This window comes from Elephas maximus, chromosome 20, assembly GCF_024166365.1.
Source record: "Elephas maximus indicus isolate mEleMax1 chromosome 20, mEleMax1 primary haplotype, whole genome shotgun sequence".
NCBI classification, from domain to species: domain Eukaryota; kingdom Metazoa; phylum Chordata; class Mammalia; order Proboscidea; family Elephantidae; genus Elephas; species Elephas maximus.
In genome coordinates, this window is record NC_064838.1 from 18,354,883 (window position 1) to 18,372,917 (window position 18,035).

General features: G+C 41.8%; 1 protein-coding gene across 7 annotated transcripts in view; it reads right to left on the reverse strand.

The window, feature by feature from the left end:
- Nucleotides 1-18,035, reverse strand: part of FOXP1 (forkhead box P1) — a 416,711-nt gene that overhangs the window by 177,117 nt on the left and 221,559 nt on the right. Inside the window, exon 1 of one of the 7 annotated variants that reach the window (XM_049862996.1) lies at nucleotides 1,504-1,714. The exons of the other annotated variants lie outside the window; for them this stretch is intronic. The gene's annotated coding sequence lies outside the window, so the exon portion shown is untranslated. Of the gene's footprint in view, nucleotides 1-1,503; nucleotides 1,715-18,035 lie in introns of those variants that run through there. 7 annotated transcript variants of the gene reach the window in all.

Consider the following 18,035-nt stretch of genomic DNA (forward strand, 5'->3'; position numbering starts at 1 on the left):
CTCTGATAAATAATCAAACATGCCATCCAGAAAAAACAAAGCCAGCAGCCGGGAAATTTGATGGTCATCAAACAGACTGAGATACCAAGAAATACAGCCCACTGTTCCCACACTGAGTTTTCAGCCCCCACACCTACACCAACATCTGAGTGAAATACCTTCAGTCACTCTATTTTCCCTATAATGACTCCTACTGTTAAACAAATTGTCCTTAAGGCAGTCGCAAACAGAATTTTTTTTCTTACAAGGTAGAACAACTTCTGATCATTAAAGAAGCCGCCCTCCCCTACTCTCTCACACCCATACCCCCACCCCCACACCCACCCACCCACACAATTTAAGTGTTCCTTCCATAAGAGGTCCGACGAACTCCAGAGCATATTTGTTCCCTGTTCTGATAGATGCTTTTTAGACACTAACATTTGAGCGTATTTAGTCTGAGGACTAACAAACAAGCTTTAGAGTAATAACAATTCTCTCAAGATCAAAAGAGCTAATTTTCCATTTCCTGTCTATTCCCTGACCAGTACAGAGTTCAAAAACTTAACACCTGGCTTACCAATTATACTGGAGTCCTGGAGGGGGGGGAAGGAGGGAGGAAAAGGGGAGCCACGGTTGGGAGGGGCACATTTTAAAAGCCAGGCGAGAGGGAAGGCTACATCAGAGAGGAAAAGGTGGAACCCTTTTAGGAAATGTCAAACCATGTGCTAAAAAAGCCATCTCAACAGGAAGGACTAAGAACAGTTATTTCACTCTTCACCACAGAGAAGAGAAGCAGCCCCAGTCAGAAGGCTTTCCCTGCCGTACTAATTAGCCACAAAGCAATTTTTGAAAAGAGCCTTCCAGCATCAAAGTTAACAACCAGTGTGGCAAGTGAGGTGGGCTTCCTTGTCCCTTTTGCAGCCCGTTCCATTTAAACAATAGTAATATGAACAAGATAATGACCGTGCGTGTTTCAGCAGTCTGACTTTTATTGGCATGAAATTGGTACAAATATCATCAAGACCGATTCACAGATGATGACGGTGTCGTGATGCAAATATCAGAGGACAATTCTGCAGACACAGAGTCCCCGTTACAAAGGCACCCTCTCCCCACGCTCTCTTCTTCCTTGTGGTAACAGGAAGAAAAAGCAGGCAACACAAAGCAAAGTCACAATCCGCAGAGAGCAGTTCTCATCTATGCTCAGCCTATAAAACTGTCCTGACAACGCACGGCTGCTTACTTAGCAGATAATATCCACAGACACGTCTGAAAGCAAGAGCGAATTAACAAGAAGTTAGAAAGAACCTGTATTCTCAAATCTCTCAATACGGGGAAGAAGAAGGAAAAAAAAAAAAAAAAAAAGCCTTTGATGGAGAGAGGAGGAGGGAGGGGGAAGAAAAAAGCAGTAAACAAGTTGGATCATCTCATTTTGCCCTTCAGAGAACGTCTGCGCAGGAGCAGAGCCCAAGTTAAAAAGTTTAACCCCGTGAAAATGGTCCTTTCTCTCTGGACACTTACAGAGAAAATGAAGAGTTTGACGGAGTGAGCTGGTACTGTCTGCCTTTGGATTTCAGTCTTCTCACTGTCGATGGGTGCTGGCTGTTTCTGTGAAGCGGGGGTTGCAGAGTGGTAAAAAAGATGTTTGAATAAACAGGAAGTGCTGTGCGGCTGAAGCACACTCGAGGAGCAAACACACTGGAACACTGCCCTTTGTCGGCAACCTCGGGAGGCTTTCCTCCACAGTAGCTGGCTGGGCTCTGACTAAATGACAAAGAAACCACAAGAATTCCTGAAGCAGTTCTTCACTTTCAAAGTTGAAAGATTGGTTGGAGCTTGCAGGTAATTTTCAAAGTTACACTGAACACTTAGAGAAATCTATTAAGGGTGCGTGTATCTCAGTCACCCCAGGTCTGCAAGCTGTGACAGAGCACACCAAGGGTGCCACCAAAGCTCTCACCAAACACACCTCGGTCACACAAATACACACCGGTGGGGTTTTAGGAAACCTGCTTTTGACATATTTTGGTGGTGACATTTACATAAGCAGGATGTTTTGTTTTGTTTTTTAAAGAGAAAATTCAGATTTTGCGGACTTTAGAGGATTTTGTCACATGTATTCTTACAGAGCACATCGTCCCACGTCCTAAGGATATGCCCTTGATCTTCCTTCTGCTGCTTTTCCTTTACATTTTCCTTCTCTGCAATCAACCAAACGACCTGTTTATCTCCAGAATCCTGGCCTGCCTGGTCGAGCACTCCTTTACTCGCCCCAAACTAATTATCAAAGTCCTGTCTTCTGTCACCAGAGTAACTCCACAGACACTGGAAAGAAAAGGAAACTGCTCAAGGCAGAGCAAGTCAGCTTGAAAAATAGGATGAAGTAAGCCGACCAGCCATATTCAATAAAAAAAAAAAAAAAAGAGGAGGAGGAAGAAAAGGATTCCTTCCGAAAATGCACTGCTGTTGTGGCAATGTTCCTTCTGCCACGGAAGCAACTGATTTGCTATTTAGCGTGGAATGCCGGACTGTCTGTCATCCAGGTGCTAATACTCGGCTGAAATAACTCATTGGGAGCTGTCAGTGGGATGTTTACATAGGCCCCAATCTTTTCTTCATAGAAGGAAATTTTTTACTGGAATTCATCTTCTTTTGATCTCACATTCAAAGCAACGGCAGCTTGATAGACATTCAAGTCTGAAAGCAAATCCAGACGCTGAAGATAAACCGCCAGAATATGACAGGCAGAAGCATCTAAAGCTTATAAAAATGAAGAGAACAGCATGTCGCCCGAGTATTACAATAGCAGAAATCAAGAGACATTATTAGGTGGAACTGATCAGCCACAAAAACAGTCCAAAAGGCAGATCACAGAAACAGAGGGCTAGGCTGGAGGGGACATGGGAGACCTGGTTCAGTGTCTCACCTCCCTTCTGAGCCCCGTGGTGCTTCCACGCCTGCCTCTCCACTTTCAGGAAGAGTGGAGGGTCTGAGTCAAATGTTATTCTCTAACTCGGTCGGTCCAGTTAGAAATGCTGCCAGTGATTTCTCAGCAATCCGTCTCTAAGGGCAGGGGGGAAAGGCAGACCCTTACCTTGCTCAGTGTCCAACACGCTGCATTTGGCTAGCATGCCCTGTATCTGCTCGGGATGCGTTACCAAAGGGCACAGAGCCTGGGCACCATGCAGGCTGGCCATCAGGAAAACCATCTTTCAACAGAAGAGCTATAAGTAGTCCAAGATGGGGCTAGAGAGCTCTAAGCAGCCCAGTTCCCTAAAATGGCTCATTATTGAATGAACACAAATGCTTCTGCTTAAGTCACAAAAAAGACAGATGCTTTCAGTCCCACAGGTAGAATGGTTCAACATCTAGTAGCTTTTAAGCCAACTGGGGCAATTCTGGAAAGGCATTAGTGCAAAAACTTTCTTTGAAGCACATAATTATTTAAAAAGAATATATAGAAGCCTCTTATTTTAATTAAAGTCAGTGCATATAATGAAAAAGCCATTTTCCCAACAATTTTGTACTTGAGAGTTGTTTGTTAACAAACACTGAATGTGAACAGGCAGCGTCAGGTTAAAGGGCAACAGAATTCCACATTATAATTTAGCCTGTGGTTATTCCTGATTGCAAACATCCTCTGGGACAGCAGAGCAAGATCTTCTTTAGCAGCAGCCTGGATTTTTAAAAATTAGCCCCCCCACCCCCGTTTCTTATATAATAAGTCAACAGTAAAATATGGATTTTTAAATGTACTAACCAATTTAAAAAGCTGTAATCAGTTTTTAATCAGTTTAGGGTTTGCCTTGCGCAAATAAGATTCCTGGGGAGCTAAGCTACAGAAGTCAAAAATGCAAACAAACAAACAAAAACAAAACAAAATAAAATCCCACTGAATTCTAAGGCTGGTTTTTAAAGCCACCTTCTGTCACACCTATGCAACTACCTGATTTGATAAAACTAGTTATCTTGCACTGGCAAAAGTCACCAATGTTCTTCTCCAATCTTAAAACAACCTCGAGTTGCTTACAAGACTCACTTTAAAAATCTCCCAACTAAATATTCCATGTCATTTATGTTACATTTATCCAAAACCAGGAGGTTTACCTTATAAAATCAAAATGCAAATTCCCTTATACATTAAAAAATTTATTCTTCCTCTATAAAGAAGGCTTGTCACCATCGCTGGGACCCAAGGCATAGCAACATTGCATTTCTCATGGCCATTAAAAGTCTTTTATTTTTTAAAAAATCTGCCATGTCTGAAGACCTTCATTAGTATAATTAAAAAACTGTTGGGTTTTTTTGATATAAACAACTTTTGATATGTCATTTAAAAACCTCACAATAACATCATTAAAGAGCTACCATTTTTAAAACAGAAATTGTCTGCTCATGGCCATGGAACAGTAGCCATGCTCTAGGCTTCTTCCTCTCTCTCCCGTTCAGACTTCTCCTGGACTTGAATGTCACCTTAGACCTCGAATCCTTGAATGTGAAATGGCTTCACACTAATTGCTCTAATTGCTTGAAGATGTGCAGGCAGGTGAAACCTGATCCCCGTGGCCATTGTGGAGACCAAGAACAACACTGGAATGTTTACACAGTGGTTTGATTTTAATAGACAGAAAGGCTGAGTTTAAGACAGCAAAAACACAGCTAATAGATGACCTCTTAATGCAGTCCTCACTTATTTAAAAAAACAAAACAAAACAAAACACACACACACACACAACAAAATACAATTTCTTGTTCTAAAAGGCAGTGTCCTAAATGCCAAGGTTATTCGATTGACTCTTGGAGTACTTGTGAAGCTGCACCTGACATCTACAGCTGAAACTCTACCCCAAATACATTTTTTTATCTTAAAAAAGCACTTTATGTATCAGTCGCCTTACAAATATATTATGACTATATGATATTTACAAGTAAGCGCACTACTTTAAATTTTAAAGTGAGTATTTTTCACTACTGTGATACTCCTTGTCCCTTAAAGGGAAAGCCTTGTACCTACCTGTTTATTCCTTTGCTTCTCCTGCCTTCCCCACTTCCATTTATGGAATGCCTGACCCTTGTACATTCCTTGATCGCAGTAAAAAAAAAGCTGAGCTAAATCTCTCTCATGTTGGTGCTTTAGACAAATGTGGATCCTTCCAGCACCTTCTTTCTTTGTTGCCATGTGGGACTGTGATGTGTTTATCATCCATCTTCGGTGGCCACAGAAGTGGCTGAAACAGTTATCCAACAACAGTGGTCATTCTCCCCAGATACTTTAATGAATTGGGATGGTTTAAAGATAGTGCCACAGTCTTCTCTTAATGGGACACAAATATAACCAATGGTGGAAAAGAAAACACCCCACAGCGTGGCCAAGGTAAAAATATAGCAGCACCTACGGGGTGTCATTAACAAAAGGAAAACCACAAAGGTGAGCAGTGTGTGTGTGTATTGTATATTTACATACACACATATGCAAATTTCTATATGCACACATATATGAATATGTATGTAGCTATGTTTATAAACCCATTGGTACTGAGGTGATTCTGACTCATAGTGACCCTAAAGAACAGAGTAGGACTGCCCCATGGGGTTTTCAAGGCTGTAACCTTCAGGGTGGCAGACTGCCACATCTTTCTCCCTCAGACTGCTTGGAGGGTTCGAATAGCCAATCTTTTGATTAGCAGCCAAGCACTTAACCACTGTACCAAGACGTCTGGTGTACATACATGCATAAGTATGTATACACACACATATCAACATACACATATACACACAAAGTATATATGTGTATGTTTTTTATGTATATATTCATACACATATTCATACACACATACAGACACACACCCCCCCCAAAGATCTGAATGTCTAAGAATATTTCATATATACCCAAGGAAACACTGCTAAACAAGAAATTTTTCTTCCCCACAAAAGAAAAAATTACCACACAACAATGAAATTATTTTGAGGTTAAGCTGGACAGCCGAAAGCATTAGCTAAGACTCTGCAAACGGGAACAGAGAAGCAGGGAATGCCCCAGACAGCAGGGAGCGTTGTCAAACTGCTGCTGCTCGGTGACACTGAACCTTAAAGTCAGATGATGGAATACAGAATGCAAAACAAAAGGGGAAAAAAAAGTCCTTCTAAAGCTGTGAAAACATTTTGGCTCATATAAACCAAGTAATAAATACAGACGCTTCCATTGCCTAGACTGTTTGTCCCCCAGACACTGAAAGACAAAATAATGAAACAAAAATAACTGCCTAGAATGTTCTTTTTCATCACAGCCACTTCACGCTCATTTACAGACACACACTCACACCTTGATCTAAAAGTTACAATCCCCTATTAAAAACCAATCTCCCCACTCCAAAAAAGGAGGGGGGACAAGTATCCATTTATCCATTTAAAGATTAAGTATAAACTAGTTCAAGCCAGTGGGAGGAACACTGAGAGGAAAAAGTAAACAGGCCCCCACCTCTGGCCCCAAAATAGTTTCCCCTTTGAAAGCGCTAGGCAGTGAGTGCCTGGTACCGAGGGCTGCCCTATTCGTTGGAGGGGTCAACAAAGCTATGCTAAACTGACAGGTTCAGTTTACAGCAGGCCAGAACTTTGTTTGGATATACTGGCCTTGCTCACCGCCAGCTTAACAACAGATGGCTAGAAAACTTTCATTATGTTGCACAGGACTGAAGTGCAAACAATTCAGAAAACTGTGAAAAGTTTAACTCCCTCTAAACCAACGTGCCAACCCAGGGCCTGCCCAGAGACGGTGAAGAGCCCTAGTGCAGAGGGGACTGTGGACATGATGGATGGAAGAAAAGAGCACTTACTAACTGCCCCATGGAATAAACTCACCATTCCAGAAACCCAAACGGCAGTGACCTGCCTAAGTCTTTAACTGTTCAAAGCCCAAACCTTATAAGGAGTTGTATCAGCTGTGCCTTCTTCATTTTATTTTTCCCGACACGTACTGTCAGACGTTCCCTCCTTTGGAGAAAGAAAATCATGTTGCAGACAATTCCCAAACTCCCTTCCCTCCCTTGGGAAGTTTGGAGGGCATGACTGAGTGGTCTCACCCCAACACCTAGATTTAAATATGATTTATCCAAATCTGTATATAATTTAAATACTCATTAAATCAATTCACTCACACGGACTCTAATATCTCCTAACGCTCTGAGGCAGGTTATAAACACACCTTCAAAGGTTTAATTCAATTGGCAATCTGAGAGGTCTTATCACTGGAAATGTGTTATTTTCATATTATTCGAGAAAGGAACAAATGTGTTTCCCACAAATGTATTTTAGAAGCTACCCTTTCCTGTTATTGAAAGAAAATTGTGTTTATTACTCCTTTAGCATAGTGTAAACTCATAAACGTCAACAGAGAGTACAAGGAAAACTGTCAACTAAATATTGTTTCCTTCATGAGCTGTTCTTCCAAGTCAATTACGCCTTTCAACTTCTGGGGCATTGTATGATAAACTGGCAGTAAAAATCGTTCACATTAATATACCATGGTGCCTTGCCTGCAAAAGGTAATTAAAGAAGTAAATGACTCATAAGAATAGACATATTAGCTGCAAAATGAAAGGCAACTGAGCTGCCACATAAAAATATGTACCATTAAGATACTGCATTTTCATATTCCTGTAATCAGCTTCAGTAGACTAATGCTTATTTAATCCAGTTCTGTGCTAAGTCCATCAACAACTGTTTTTTGCTGTTTTCTCCTTGACTGAACATTATGAGAGCAGGTTTGGAATAAATACTGCAATGAGATTTTTGCATACTCAATTGAAGAAATGGTTTTTACATTTTAAAATCTATTTTTCTTTCTCCCAGAAATACAACATAAAAAAAAAAAAATTACTGGTGAAAAAATTATATATATATATACACACACGTGTCTATATTGTTACCTAGACATGTCTCTTTAAAGGGCAGTGCGTTTCAGGAAAATAATATTTGTTTCCATTTTCATTGTTTCTGACCCATACCACTGTCAGCACAGGGGGAAAATGGTGGCATGCTTCCACTTGCCAAACCTTCTCTTCTTCCTTTACGAAGTACTTCCTTTTGTTAATAATGTCTTGCATTAGCAGGATGAGGGCAATTTATCCTTTGGCAGGGATGGAAAGAGAAGGCAAAGGATGACAATGGAGTTGATGGGTGGGGTGGCAGGAAAGGATCTCAGACCTGCCTACCTGTTAAAACCCATTGCAGTCAAGCCAATTCTGACTCACAGCGAACCTACAGGACAGAGAAGAAGTGCCCTATAGGATTTCCAAAGAGCTACTGGTGGATTCAAACTGCTGACCTTTTGGTTAGCAGCCAAGCTCTGAATATCTGTGCCACCAGGGCTACCAGACTTGCCTAGAGATCCCAAATCATTTTTGTTCCAGAAGGTTAGCTACCTGTCTGGAGAGAACCTTTTCAAAGTGAACTGAATTGGCCCTCAAATTTCCCTGCTTGACTTTCAGATCTCTGGCTTGCAAACTGACACTATGCTTCACACCCCTTTCTTTCATCCCTCCCACCCTAGTCCAGCCAAGCCACAGGGAAGCATCATCCATGCAGTCTGAGATTTTTCATTCAAGTTGCTCATGTACTTCTCTGCTTCTGGAATCTCCATCTTGACCAGTGAGATGGAGCCGCCATGCACATTGTTAATATTTCTGGAGACATGAGACACATGGCATTTCCTGGAGGCTGGAGAAATGCCTGTTCTTCGTGTGGAAATTAGGGCTCTTTGCTGATAACTGATGTGGGCCTAAGGCTTTGCAAATTCAGTTGGGGAGTTTTAGCTTTCAATTTGCTTGCAACTCCTCCAATGTCCAATGCTGGCATTATGCCGCCACGTGTCTTCATAAGTGAAAATCGGCCTCTCAAACATTAACATGTCTGTCTGCTATTGTGTTTGCCAACAATGCACCCACTTTCCTAAACGTTTAACAAGTTGGGATGGTGTCCGTTAACTCATCAAAAAAATCCCAAAAGAGCTCTGTAACCAATGTTTCTGAAGCTCATGGGCTTTTTAACAAAGGTAAAGTTCTAGATTTCTGACTGCATGTGCTTTCTCCCCCGCTCTCCTCCTGGGAGAACAGACATCTCTCCGGCTTTACGACTGATGAGCAGCCAGCCAAACCCTCCAGGACAGTTCAGGATGTGAGAACCGCCCTACGAGGACCCTCGGCTGTTTGTTTAGCTTCTAACAGTTCTCGGAACTGCACGGAGAGGCTCCCAGATTTAGGCCTGCTCTTTCCTTGTGGCGTAGGACTGCCTCAGCATTTGAGCAGACACCACTTGGAACCACAATTAATGAGCTCAAGCCCTTTTTCTAATTAAGGAACAAAGGGTCCTATGCGCACGGGATGGTGACAGCCTGGAGAACACACCTTGAAAGGAGAAACAAATGCTTCTAATTGCCTCAAAATGGGATATTTTAATATTGAGGGACACAAGTGTAACGGGAAATAAGTGCATTTCCAACCTCTTTTACAAATAAACCTTTACAAAATATTGTTAGCTATTAATTATTATACATCATTATCCAAAATGGAAAATTACAAATGTGATGCACGTTACCTTTGTATTTATGTCAATTAACCTACAGGTAGGAATACAACGATACAGGGATTCGTTTTTAAAAATAATAAAAGGCCCTCCTCTGAAAAAGAAAAGCAAGAAGGCAGCTCCTCTGAGCCTGGTATTCCTCAGACCTTAGCGGATTAGGATTAAAACATGTAATTAGGAAAGATCTATCCCGTTTTTAGAGTAATTAGGGGCTGTGGGAAACAGGATACTATCTCTCAGAAGTGGTACAGATACACCACATTTCTAAATAACCTGCGAGACTTGGAAAGTATACTCACTTCCAAGGGCAAAGCTGCTGTGCAGCGCGGGAACAGTAAATGACAGACTGGCGTTCAAGTCCATTAGTTGCTATGTGATAGGAGCACATTCGCTAGCACGCGACCTGTGAAAAATCTTAGATCTCTTTAAATCTTTGAATTGGATTACTGCATTAATTCTTAAGAACGGCAATCCTTCAACCAAGTCAAATTACCCTCATTAACAGTGGAAAAAACTGCCTCTGCAATAAGTTTTTTAAAAAAAAGATATTTATTACCTATAATCGCTTTCACATACTTCACCCAGAAATATGATGAACTGATGCCAACAACTTTGAAGACAGCATCCTGCCTTTGCATATCAATTTGTGTTGAAAGAGTAAGAAAAATGAAAGCATTCCCACGGGGTTTAAACATTTTTTTTTTCACATCTCTAGGAGATGTCCTTTTATTATCACAACCTCCAGGTAAGAAGTGAACAGCCCCCTCTTACAGGAGAGGAGACTGGAGCGTATATAGACAGACTGAGCAGAATGTCCAAGCTCTCTTTGCCAATTAGCACAAAGCAAAAAGTCTGCCGGCCCTGCGTTTGGGGCTCACTCCGCTAAAATTAAATCAGAAATACAGACTTACAATCCCACTGCAGTACAATGAACTGACTTCTCTAAATCACATGCAGTAAATGAAAAGATGGCAAAACAAATGAAAAGATAGGAATGCAGCCCTAAGTAGAAATGACATCCATAATGAATACTACAACAGACCAAATAAAAGCCGTTGCTGTCGAGTTGATTCCTACTCCTAGGGACCCTACAGGACACAGCAGAACTGCCCCATAAGGTTTCCAGCTGAGTTCTTAACCACTATGCCATCAGAGCTCCGTTACAATGCCTCAATTCTTCCATCACCATATTTACTGTTTAACCTACCTTGAGAATTCATCATGTATGTACTTTTTCAGTGATTAAAAAAAAGAAGTGGAAATTGATCTACTCTGTCCTTGTTACTCCCTAAAATTGTCTCAGCTGAAGTGTGTTAACAGCTTGACCCATTTTGAACAACTTATGGTACTTGGTTTGAAGCTCTACTGGTGACTGTCGCTCTGCTCTTTGGCTGTTACTGCTCTGGTTCTGTTGCTCCCCAGCACGAGCCCCCCAGCACGAGCCGCTGCAAGGGAGTCCTCACCACAGTGAAGGCAGGCAACTGGTACAAGCAGGAGGGGCTGGGCGGACGGAGCCAATCTGCAAAAAGCAGCTGTTTTTCACATCATTCATGAAGGAAAAGATGAACAGGTGGAAGCTGCTTTCCAGAACTTGATATTAACCAATACTTCTAAACAGTGACGGTAAAATGCTAACTGGAGTTCATAATAAAACCAGAAGCGCTACAAGGGTCTGAAGCACCTTCTGAATCATAAAAAAAAAATGGTGTTCACAATATGTGTATGTGAAATGTATTTGTGTCAATCTGAAAATAGGTAATCTTTGTTTAACATAGGAAGATAATAATCAATTATTGTGAATACGATCTTCAATAATTGTGTAATTTACTGGAACTTTTAAAATAACATCCCAAAACTGTCTGTTGTTAAGACGAGGGTTTCAATTCCACCCCAGATTTGCAGGGTCAAGGCTAAAACGATATAATCTGGTAATAAGAAAAATCGGACTTCTCAGTCTCAGTAGGGATCAGGCATTCACATTCACCGTCCTCCCATCCTTCCAATGACTTTTCAAGGTGGGGAATTATTACGCCCATTTTACAGAGGCAGAAAGAGGGGCTTAAAGAGGCTGACTAACTTGCACAAGGTCAAATAGCTTGGAAGTGAGTCTTCTGTTGCTTAGGAGAAAATCAGAGAAAAAAGCTGGGGGGAAAGAGAGGATATGCCTCTGGGCATTAACAATTTTATAGGAAACCATGATCCAAACATCAGATGGCTCATGACTTGGACACTCGTCACCCTCCTATCCAGTGGCACTGCATGTCTTGAATGACAATATGGACTGTTCCTTCTCGGCTCTACCATTTGTGGAGCCTCCCTCTCTCCCTTTTAAGAGCTTCATGACAGTCAGTTGGGCACTTCTGAAAATATAAAGGCTTCAGGAGTGTCTTTAGAATTAACTTGGTTTCACTAGTATAGCACCTTTTCCAAATAAATGTTAAAATTAACCTTCTTGTACTACAGGTATAGCCTTCTATTTACTCATGAATTAAAATACCTACTTTTGGGTGACTACTCCATACCAGGGAGTGCCTTGGTGAAGCAAATGGTTAATGTGCTCAGGCTGCTAACCAAAAGTTTAGTGGTTCGAACGCACCCAGAGGCATCTCAGACGAAAAGGTCTGGGGATCTGCTTCTGAAAACTCAGCCACTGAAAACCCTATGGAGCACAGTGACTGGGTAGCTATGGGTCAAAATCAACTGGATGGCAACTGTGGCTTTGACTCTGTACCAAGCATGCTCTAGGCACTGGGCCTGTATGAAGCACAAGACAGGCCTGGTTCCTCCTTTCCTGACACAGTCTAGTGGGAGACAGAGATAAGACACAGGCAAGCAAACAAATCCAGAAATAGCCCCATACAAAGAAAGCATCAGAGAGCCTTAATAAAAGAACAACTTGACAAACCTCTCAATTTTTTAACCTACTCTAGATGAGGCCATGAGAGGGTGATATTTAAGATGAGAACTGAATGTGGAGAAGGAATCAAATAGCCAAAGAACAGGAAGAGAAGGCAGAAGGAGATGGAGGATGAAAGAAGCAGGTTGAAACAATGCTAAAGAAATGAATAGTCAGTGATACATAACTGTATTGTTCATCTAATACGATGTCTACTTCTTTTTCAATCCTTTTAAGGCAAACAGAAGTACACAGATTACAAATATGGTTTCAATCAAATGAGCTAATAAATATAAAATGCATCTTGTGGGGCAGAAGCAAAAAAAAAAAAAAACCCCACCACCAAAAAAAAATTTTTTTCAAACTGTAAAATAATTTATGTGATTACACTGAAAAATACCTTAGAGTTGGCCCTCTGCTTGTGTTTGCCTTTACCTTTTTTAATGCTATAATTATAATGTGGTAGGCAGAATTCTAAGTTGGTACACAAATTCATGGCCCCTGGTGTATTTTTTTTTTTTTTTTTTTTGGTGTATGAGCACCCTCTCCCAGACATTCAATTAAACACTAATGCTGGTGTTGATGTGAAGGGATTTTGCAGATATATTTAAGGTCTCATATCAGCCAACCTTATTATAGGGACATTATCATATCACAGCAGTCTTTTAAATTAGGGTTTAGAAATCAGAAACAATGGAAGTCAGATACTTGAAGCACAAGAAAGGTCTGATGCACCATTGCTGGCGTTGACATGGAGGAGGCCACACTGCAAGGAATGTAGGTGCCTCCAGAAGCTGAGAGCAGCCCCCAGCTGATGCCAATATTATGAGGATCTCAGCCTACAACCACAAGGAACTGAATTCAGCCAACAACCTGGATGAACTTAGAAGCAGCTTCTTCCCCAGAGTCTCCATATAAAAACTCAGTCCAGCTAACACTTGGATTTCAGCCCTTTGATACCCCAAACAGAGAACCCAGCCATGCCGCGCCTGGACTTCTGACGTACAGAACTGTGAGCTAATAAATGGGTGATGTTTGAAAACTGCTAAGTTTGTGATAATTTGTTACATAGCAGTAGAAAGCTAATATTGGTAGAAAAAGATGAAATCACATTGCCTGTGTCTGAAGTTTATGGAAGAGTTTTTCTTTCTCAGTGCATAAGGACTCTAAAGGAAGGAAGGAGGGAAGAAGGGAAGGAATGGGGAAGAGTGGGAAGAGAGGGAAAAGGAAAGAAAGAAAAAGAAGAGGAAAAGAGAAGGAAAATAGGACAGCAGAGGAGAGAACCAAGCTTGCATTCCAGTCTCACATGGACCAGTGTGCTGAATTACAGTACACCACTCGCTTCTCTCTGGATCTCACTTTCCTCACCTGTAAAAATCAGGTAGTAACAATGGGTAGTGGTGAGAGGCATCTTAGGGGAAGATACAAATGAAAACACTTCGTAATTTGTGACACACAGGCCAAGTTATGTTTTACTTTTTGTACCTTCACAAGAACTACTTTCTTGCGCCATTTTGCTTTGTAGCTCACTTTTCCAATTACTCCAATTACCTGCTCTAATAATGATCAAGATACAAGTATGGAACTGTTCTCAGCAACAGAAGAGAAAGGAACATCACAAACCTTCCTGGAACCCCTTGGCAGCCCGCACAAAGGATACAGAGAGAAAACGCTGGGGAGACCTAAAAAGAGGTCCACACGCGTTCTTGGTGAGGAAAAGCAAGTCTCCCAACTTCTTTCCACCCTCTGTTCCACAGTTCTTCAAAAGAACCCAGACAGCCTAGGTTCAAATCCCAAATCCACTACTAACTAGTTGTGTCACTCTGGGCAAGTTATTCAGCCAGGTTGTGCCGCAGTCTCCTCAGGTGTAAAATGGGAATAATAACAGCATTACCTCCTAGTGTAGTTGTAAAGTGAATTAAATACATAAAGGGCTTCTTAAAAAATGTCTAGTAAGTGTCACGTAAGTGTTAGGTGCTAGCATTATCTTTTTTTTATTTTTATTATCGCTAAGGATTTCAGAATAGGAGCTGAACTTTTTGTTTTTTTGCAGAAAGTCTGTTCTCTCCTCAAGAGAACTTGGAAGATGAGGTTCAGTAAATATGTAAAACTATATCTCTAATAAGGATTTTACCACTAATACCTTTTCACGGTATACTATAAAACCATGTAATCGCTGATGAAAAAGAAACAAACCCTTCCACAATTACGATTCTGCAAAATAATTTTACTTTTACTCAAAGCGTGAAAACAAAGAAAGTATAAAGGCCTTAAAGTCTTGATTTATTGCTTTTTAACAAGCAGTCTGTGCAAAACCAAAATAAAGAGGAATCCGTTGCTGAGAGACCAAGGGAAGGGAAGGAAATTTCAGCAAGGAGATGAGGTGACAGGAGCAGCCAGGAAAAGAAGGCAGAGAGGAAAACTGTAAAACAAAGGTGGAATCCATCTCTAGGCAAATTTCTTTCCCTCATTCACATGTTAATCAAGCTCTTTGTAGCCTTTCTTTCGGGACCGGAGAATGAGCAGGGAAACCGGCTTTCCCTGAACTTACAACTGAGTGTTATAACTAGACAACTAATGAGACAATTAGGGCTGGGTGCTAAGCACTGGGATGTTGTTAGGTACCACTGAGTCGATTTCTACTCATATCAACATATGCCACAAAGTAGAAATGCCCATTAGGATTTTCTAGACCCTAATTTTTTTTTTAATGTTTATGGGAGCAGATCATCAGAGCTTTCTCGCACGGAGCTACCAGGTGGGTTCAAACTTCGAACCTTTCGGTTAGCAGCCAAGTGCTTAACCATGCACGACCAGGGCTCCTCAGGCACCATGATCTCATAGTTCTTGTGTGCTGCTGAGTGGATACCAACTCATAGTAACCCTACAGGACAGAGCAGAAGTGCCCCACAATGTGACACCCATTGCCACCGAGTAGATTCTGACTCATAGCAACCCTACAGAACAGAGTAGAATGGCCCCGTAGGGTTTCCTAGGCTGTAATCTTTAGGGAAGCAGACTGGCATGTCTTTTTTCCCACAGAGCGGCCGGTGGGTTCGAACCACCAACCTTTCGGTTAGCACCGAACACTTAACCACTGTGCTACCAGGGCTCCTGACAGAGACAAGAAAAGATGAGGGCTGTGTGCTCAGAGGCAGCTTTCCCATAGTGAGTGATGGCATCTCTACGCCTGACCTGTGAAGGACACCTATCAGTTAGCAAGGTGAGGTGGGGTATAGAGAAGTGGATAGGGAAGGTTGTGGGCAGAGAGATAAGTATGCCCACAGGCAGAAATCCAGAAGTGGCCATGGAGGATTTGGGACGTGACAGAGGCGACAGAGTGCACAGAAGACGCTGGGAGAATCACAACAGATACCCTGGCCTTGGAGATGACATGCAGATGTCTAGACTTAGATTTTTGTTTCTTTGTTTCTGGTAATTTACCATACAATAGCAGACTGGTGGCCCAGTGGTTAAGAAGTCAGCCGTTAAACAAAAGGACGGCAGCTCAGATCCACCAGCTGCTCCTTGGAAACCCTATGGGACAGTTCTACTCTGTCCTGTAGGGTCGCTTTGAGTCGGAATTGACTTGACAGCAACCGGTTTGGTTTTACCGCGCAACTGACTTTTCAGAAGGGGAGGTATACATTTCTATGAACTTTAACACATGTATAGATTCAAACAATCACCACCACATTCTATAGAACAGTCCCATCACCCCAAAAACTCACCTGTGCTGCCCTTCCTCCCTCCACCTGTAACCCTGGCAACCACTGATCTAGTCTACATTACTATACCGTATTTTTATGAATTAACGCTCACCTTCCACATTTGTTTGCTAACCGCACACTCCTCTTGAGGTTTTTTTTTTTTCTTAACTTTCATCGTGCTTTAAGTGAAAGCTTACAATCATGTCAGTCTCTCACACAAAAACTTATATACACCTTGCTACATACTCCCAACTACTCTCCCCCAATGAGACAGCCTGCTCCCTCCCTCCACTCTCTCTTTTCGTGTCCACTTCACCAGGTTCTAACCCCCTCTACCCTCTCATCTCCCCTCCAGGCAGAAGATGCCAACATAGTCTCAAGTGTCCACCTGATCCAAGAAGCTCACCCCTCACCAGCATCCAACCCATTGTCCAGTCCAATCCCTGTCTGAAGAGTCGGCTTTGGGAATGGTTCCTGTCCTGGGCCAACAGAAGGTCTGGGGGCCATGACCACCGGGGTCCTTCTAGTCTCAGTCAGACCATTAAGTATGGTCTTTTTACGAGAATTTGGGGTCTGGATCCCACTGCTCCCTCAGGGGTTCTCTGTTGTGTTCCCTGTCAGGGCAGTCATCAGTTGTAGCTGGGCACCATCTAGTTCTTCTGGTCTCAGGATGATGCAGTCTCTGGTTTATGTGGCCCTTTCTGTCTCTTGGGCTCGTAATTACCTTGTGTCCTTGGTGTTCTTCATTCTCCTTTAATCCAGGTGGGTTGAGGCCAATTGATGCATCTTAGATGGCCGCTTGCTAGCATTTAAGACCCCAAATGCCACTCTCCGAAGTAGGATGCAGAATGTTTTCTTAATAGGTTTTATTATGCCAATGGACTTAGATGTCCCCTGAAACCATGGTCCCCAAACCTCTGCCCTTGCTATGCTGGCCTTCGAAGCATTCAGTTTATTCAGGAAACTTCTCTGCTTTTGGTTTAGTCCAATTGTGCTGACCTCCCCTGTACTGTGTGTTGTTTTTCCCATCACCTAAAGTAGTTCTTATCTACTATCGAATTAGTGAATACCCCCTCCCCTCTCCCTCCCTCCCCCCTTTTGTAACCATCAAAGAATATTTTCTTCTCTGTTTAAACTATTTCTCAAGTTTTTATAATAGTGGTCTTATACAATATTTGTCCTTTTGCAACTGATTAATCTCACTCAGCGTAATACCTTCCATATTCCTCCATGTTATGAAATGTTTCACAGATTCATCACTGTTCTTTATCGATGCATAGTATTCTATTGTGTGACTATACCATAATTTATTTATCCATTCATCTGTTGATAGGCACCTTGGTTGCTTCCATCTTTTTGCTACTGTAATCAGTGTTGCAATGAACATGGGTGTGCATATATCTGTTCACATAAAGGCTCTTATTTCTCTAGGATATATTCCAAGGAGTGGGATTGTTGGATCATATGGTAGTTCTATTTCTAGCTTTTTAAGGAAGTGCCAAATCGATTTCCAAAGTGGTTGTACCATTTTACATTCCCACCAGCAGTGTGTAAGTGTTCCAATCTTTCCACAGCCTCTCCAGCATTTATTGTTTTGTGTTTTTCGGATTAACGTCAGCCTTGTTGGAGTGAGATGAAATCTCATTGTAGTTTTGATTTCCATTTCTCTAATGGCTAATGACCGTGAGCATTTCCTCATGTATCTGTTAGCTACCTGTCCTCTTTAGTGAAGTACCTGTTCATATCTTTTGCACATTTTTTTAACTGGCTTGTCTTTTTGTAGTTGAGTTTTTGCAGTATCATGTAGATTTTAGAGATCAGGTGCTGATCGCAAATGTCACAGCTAAAAACTTTTCCCCAGTCTGTAG